Below are 6,414 nucleotides of genomic sequence, written 5' to 3'. Positions count from 1 at the left end.
ACACTCTTACCGGTAACTAAGGGCGATAGGAAGCCACTGTAAAAGTAGACATCGGTATCGGTAACCAAGGGTGTAATATTCGTAGGGGGGCGTCAGATGTGAGACAGAACCCCTGCAAGACACTTTTTTGGTTGCTAAGGGCTATAGGAATTGCCGCAAAATTCCTAATCCAATGGGCCAACAGGAGTCAAGATTTGAAGAGGAAACAAAGGAAGAAAAGGAATGCCCACAAATTATTCCCCTGAATAGTGCTTTAGGAATAATGCTCAGGCACTGGGGCCACTGGCCGTCTCAAGAGGGAAAAACTAAACCAAAAATGGTCCATTACTGTATGAATGTGTGGACGAGAGAGGAAATTCGATCGGATTATGTATATTGGTCAATACTTGGATGTTTTGATAATTGGATGTGTGAGACATTAAATTTATATGTGAATAATAAAGAGCCCTTTAGTCAGGAAGAAAGTGAATACAAAATATGTCAGATTTGGGAGAGCTGATTATCCAAGGAATTAAGGAGGCAGTCCCAAGGGGGCAGAATATTAACAAGGTTTATAGTGAGCAACAGGAAAAGGACGAGTCTCCTGTGGATTGGTTAGAGAAACTGAGGAAAATTTACAAATGTATTCGGGGATATACCCATCCTCTCCAGGTGGAGAAGCATTTCTAAAAATCCAGTTTGTGGCTGGATCATGGAGGGATATAAGAAAGAAACTGGAAAAGTTGGACAGTTGAAAGTTGATAAAGCTTGTGAAGGCTTTATCCCACCTGGGTGCTAAGGCTTCACCCTTGGCAATCAGGGCTGGATGAGCGCCACACAGGAGCCCCTGCCCGGTTAGCCATGACCTTCACCCAGCCGGTGGCCGACACGGCCAGGGGCGAGTCTGTGGGGTAGGCCGTGACCATGGCAAAGAAGGGGAAAAGTAGTCAGCTTTTGATGGCCCGTGTCTCGTTTCACTGTTGACCCTAAGCAATGCCTTGCTTCAAATAGAAGCGATTCAGAGAGTTACACACCCGCCCTGTTCAGGAAAAATGCAGGAAATCAGAGACATCTAGCAAATTCTCTTGTGGCTGTTGTACACTGCAGCAAGAAGCAGCGTGGGTCCAGTGGCTAATGCTGGAAGGGGAATTCAGCACTTCTGGGAAAGGGAGATAAAGGCACTCTTGTGGGCCAGGCTGGGATTGGAGAGCCTGGGTGGGTGTCTGGGGTCCCAGCTTTCCCGCAGTGCTGACTGTGGTGCCTGCTGCTTGTTCTTCCCTGCAACGCTGGCTGCATCCACCTGCTGGGGCTGTGCTTGGGAAGGGCTCCGGGGGTGAGCAAGCCCATGGGAGAGGCCTGGGGAGAAGCTCTTCTCCAGAGATCTACCAGAAACTGTCCAGAGCATCCGAGAGGATGCTCTGTATGACAAGGGAAGGTGCCCGTTGGTCCAATGTATGAGAGCCTGCAGGGCTCCCATCAGGGTCCTTTGACCTACCCATCCTCCAGCCAGCAATCCAGGTGCTGGGGGGTCCCATGTAGGTCTCCTGAGGTACCCTTTAGCCCCGGGCAAGGTGTTGTGCCTCAGTGTGTGCTTGCAGGGCATGTTTCCTTCCTGCTGACAAGGGCGGAATTGCAGTTAAATGCCCCTGGGCGATCCCGAGCCAAGCAAACTTTTTTCTATGGGTCACACTGCTTTGCAGTCCATGTGTGTGGTTCAGCTCCTGCATGGGAGCTGAGGACACGAGGTGACCTAGCTCGGAAGCTGGCCACTCTTGCTCCAGGCAACTCCAGTTGCTTGCGTTTTCCTTCAGCTTCCCCAGCCTGATCATCTCCACTGTCACCTCCTCCCTGTCCTACAAGAAGTATCCCTATCCCAGCCATTAGGACAGTGGCACAGCACTCAGAATCCAGATCACTGGTAGAGAAGAAGGACAGAGGAAAAGAGACGTTCTCCTTTGAAAGAAATCCTTCTTTGTCCTCCTTTAGCTACTAGTGGATGAAAAAAAGGGGGACAGAATTTCAGGCCAGCCACAGCACTGGATTTCAAGCCTGAGCTTGTCATCTCATGGCTGTTCTGGAATGCGGTACAGTGAAAGGAGAGATAGAAATGGCAAATTTTCCCCCTCGGGGCGATCAAACGCTGGCAGAGGTTGCCCAAGGAGGTTGTGCAGTCTCTGTCCTTGGGGATCTTCAAAGGCCAAGCACACAGTTCTCAGCAACCTGCTCGAGGCGAGCGTGCTGGAGCAGAGGGCTTGGCCCAGAGGACCTCCACGGGTCCCTTCCAACCCCCCCTCCTGTGTGGCTCTGTGCTTTGCTTTTGCCCTGGCGGAGATCTTCAGGGACTTTGTGCTCCGTTTTGTGTTGCCTTAGGGCTACGATGTGCTGTGGTTTGGGGGCAACAAGGTCAAGTATGTCAGAGGTCAAGCGAGTTAGTGTCAAAGTGTGTTACTGTTATGGACAGAATCTGTGTTTGTTGGCCCTGTGTTCCTGGGGTTATGGCATTTTTATCTTATCATGTGATCTGTGTGGTGGGTTTTTTTTGTGGAGAGTGCCTTTTTTCAGCTATTTTGCCTTTGTGGGGTTTGGATGGGGGCCTTTGGTTTGTGTACGAAGTTTCTTCTCGTTGTTTTTCTGCTGTGCTGGTGGATGGTGGTGGGCTTTTCTGTCTTGAAACCATCATTACTGGTCTAATAGATCTCCTGCAGGTCAGGCAGTGTCACTTCTGGCGTGGTCTGACTCATTTCTGGTGAGCTGGTGGGTAGGTGTGGAGGACTTGTGGTCCCTCCATGGAGAATGACTGCTAGAGGACTAACAGGCAGATCTGTGGAGGGGTGAGAGGACCGCTGGCCCATAAGTAGTGACTGTCAGAGGACTAAGTGTACTTGAACTAACGTGGGCTTCCAAATTCGTGGTTATCTGTCCTGCCTTGTGGAAGAGCCATGGGAAGTCACCAGCCACACGGAAGGACAAGGGGGTTCCCAAGGCTACGTGGCTTTTTGGGTTTTGCTTTTGAGTAAGAAAGTCTTGTCTCAACATGAGTACAACTGTGAACGGTCAATTTTGCTAACTTTAGAAAGCAGGGAGCAGCACTTTTCTGCTGTGCCTCACATTGCCTGCAAGGACAGAGTGAGAAGCAGCAAGAGAATTCCTTCCTGACACCTTCTCCAGGGAGCACTGCTGCACTTTGTCAAGGTGAGTTTTTTGGGCTGTGCATTATTGCCACTGAAAAGAGGTCAATTTTCTCACCACAGAAAGCAGGGAGCAGAACTTTTGTGCTGTGCCTCACATGGCTGCCAGGGCAGGGTGAGAAGCAGCAAGAGAATTCCTGCCTGGAACCCTCTCCAGGGGAGCCGTGCTGCACTTTCCCAAGCCATGGTTTTTGGTTCTGTGTGTGTTCAAAATGCTGAGTCAGTTTTCTCACCACAGAAGGCAGGGAGCAGAACCCTTGCGCTGTGCCTCACATGGCTACCATGCACGGTGGGAAGCAGCAAGAGAATTCCTTCCTGGCACCTTCTCCAGGGGAATTTCCCAGTTCCCAAGAGACTCCTGGCACCAGCTGCAAGGGGGCTCCCAGCCGAAGGGTAGGCCTGGGTGGTGTTGGGGTGTTAATTGGTGATGTCTCCTTTCCTTAGTCACGTTAACACTTTGGAATAACAATTGGATGCTTCGCTTCTGTTGCTCTTTTATCATATCGCTCACAGTAACTGCTACTGGTTCCTTTTATCATACTGCATGCTATTTTCTTTTATTGTATTATAAGAAACTGCATTTGATACATTCCATTATTTGATATATTTGATTATATTTGATCTGGAGTTCAGCTTTGCTGTGTATCCAGTCAGCCAGCAAAACACAATTTGGCGTAGTCGGCAGCGTATGAAGTAAAACACTATTTAGGAAAAAAAAATGTTCCTCGACTTGCTATTGGCAGGTGGGAACCATTGCCTTACGGTGTTTGGGGCAGAGTGGTCTGGTGGTGCTGGGCAGTTGGGCCGTGCCAGGGACAGAGGGACGGGGGCAGGGGAGGGGGCGGGGGGAAGGGGTTTAGGGACGGACGGGTGGGAATGGATGAAGGTGTTTAGGGATGGAGCGGGGTGTGTGGGGGTGGGGCAAGGATGTGTGTTTGTGGGAGTGGGTGTGGGGGGGGTGGGGGTTGGGGGGAGGTGGGTGTGTGTGTATTGATAAACCGGGGGTGGGGGCGTGGGGGGGGTTGAGGGGGTGTGTGTTATTTAGAGAACAGATTGGGGGGCCTGGGGGAAGGGTTTTAGGGACGGACGGGGGGTTAATGGAGGCCTTTAGGGAAGGACCAGGGGTTGGGGGAAGGACTTTAGGGACGGACCAAAGGTGGGTGAGGGACTTTGGGGCTGGACCAGGGTTTGGGGGAAAAGTTTTAGGGACAGGGCGGGGAGGTGGAGGTGGGGGATGATTTCAGGAACAGCCAGGGTGGAGGAGGGGGTCAAGGGAAGTCTTTCAGGGTTGTTTGGGGGGAAGGATTTTAGGGACGGATGTGGTGTCTGGGCGGACGTTTGATGCCACCGTATAGATTCCACTGTGTATATGTTTGTGTCCAGGGATTCTGTTAAGGGAAGGCTGCTGGCTCGGCAAAGGGACAAGATGTCTGAGCTCCCCAGTTACCACACTGATTTGGTGTGTTTAGCTCTACGTTAAACACACCTGCGCACAAAGGTTAGGCCAAGCTGACTCTCTAAAGCTGTTAGAAGTGACAAATTAAGGGACCTCTCATCCAGGGAGTCAGCCTTGGGAAGGATGGGGAATAAAGAATGGATGGGGAAAAGATCTCCGTTCTCTTCAGTGATGCAGAAAGAGCCTCTGGGTGAGGACGTTGTGGCCACAGGAGGAGACAAGCCCATAGAGTGCTGCGATCCGCAGAATGTTGGTTGGAAGTCGGGCAGAGGTAATTGTTGTGGGGGGAGATCGCGACCTCTGACTCAGATACCCCCCCGAGAGAGGGCAAGGCCCCGCTTGGGGAGCACGGGGAGCTAGTAAAAAACCTCAGCAGTGCTGTCTGAGGGTGTGTGCTCATTTGTATTAAAGCAAGCAACTTGTAACCCATCCCGTGCCTGACTGAAAATGCATGTGTAATGCGCTATGAGTGTGCAAGTGCTCTGCTGTCCATAGTGCGTGCCCTCGAGTAACTGGGTGAGCACGCTCAGAGGAAACATTCCCCCGTGCTCCCAGCACTGCCATAAAGAATGCCTGCCTTCTGAAACTTGCAAGCAAGGCTTAGAGGGTTTCTCTCCATGACCGACTTTATGGCATCATTCCCACCATACTGGAGAAAGCAAATCTTTTATTGTTTGGTGGTGAAAGCAGCTTGGGCAGTGTCACTGATGTGCAGCACTTTTTAACCTCAGGTCTAAAGTGCCACCGGTCCCACCGTGGGGTACGTCCTTCCTCAGGCTTTCACCAAACGGAAAGGATGCATCAAACCCACCCCACAAACACGTCCTGCACTTTTTTTATCTTTCCTGGAACGTGGGGACATGACCCTGCTGGGCCATCAGTGCCACCTGCCTGGGAGCCAAGATGGTGCCTTTGCATTCCAGGCTAAGCACTTACCTTCTTTTTTTCCTTTTCAGTGACTTTAGAGCCATCCTTAGGGAGGCTGGTTAAGCTGGTTTACTGCACAGCTGGTCGCCAGTGGAGGGAAATGGTAAGCTCCGCTGTTGCCTTTGGTGTTTACTTGTTACTGTGTCGCTCATTTGAGTGATCTTCTCATGCCCCGGCAAGCAGAAGCTATCACTCCACTTTAGGCCTTGGTCTAATAGTCATGCAAAGCAATACTGAAAGTCATTCTGAGGTCTGGAACAGGCCCCAATATGCATTTTATAAAAGTGCTTCTTGGCTGCTGTTTCTCTTTGTATGGGGTTTTTTCCCATTTCCCCAGACTGTTGAAGCTCTGAAAGGCGCCGATGAGCTGCTCTCCCTCAGTTTGCTCCTTTGCCTTTGGGGAGTGCGGTTCATGTTTTCTTCATGGCTTTGCAGAGGAGAAAATCCATGAGTACACCACCTTGGTTTTTTCACCTAAGATAATTTCAGAAACTGTCTCCTTTAACTTAAACATGAAACTCTTCTTAACCTCTTTGTGCAGTCAGCGGTTCCCCATCTCAGCCCAGAAAGCAGGTGCCCAACTTTTGTGGTACCTTTCATCTTGGCTACCGGGGCAGTGTGAGAACTGCCAGCAGAATGCCTTCCTGGCACCTTTCCCTGCTGGAGCTGTGCATGGGGTGTGCTGATGTTTGTACTCGGCCGGAGACAAACTGTTCCAAGGCAAACCCAATGCACAACTCCTCCGGGGAAGGTGCCAGGAAGGAATTTTTTTGGTAGGTTAAGTCTTAGGGTTACGTCTTAGGGTTAAGTCTCAAAGGTTTGGTCTATGGGTTAAGTCTCCAAGTTTGAATCTTAGAGTTAAGG

Source organism: Falco peregrinus, chromosome 14 (assembly GCF_023634155.1).
Source record: "Falco peregrinus isolate bFalPer1 chromosome 14, bFalPer1.pri, whole genome shotgun sequence".
Taxonomy (NCBI): Eukaryota; Metazoa; Chordata; class Aves; order Falconiformes; family Falconidae; genus Falco; species Falco peregrinus.
The sequence above is the reverse complement of the archived record's forward strand: the minus strand, read 5'-3'. Positions refer to the sequence as shown.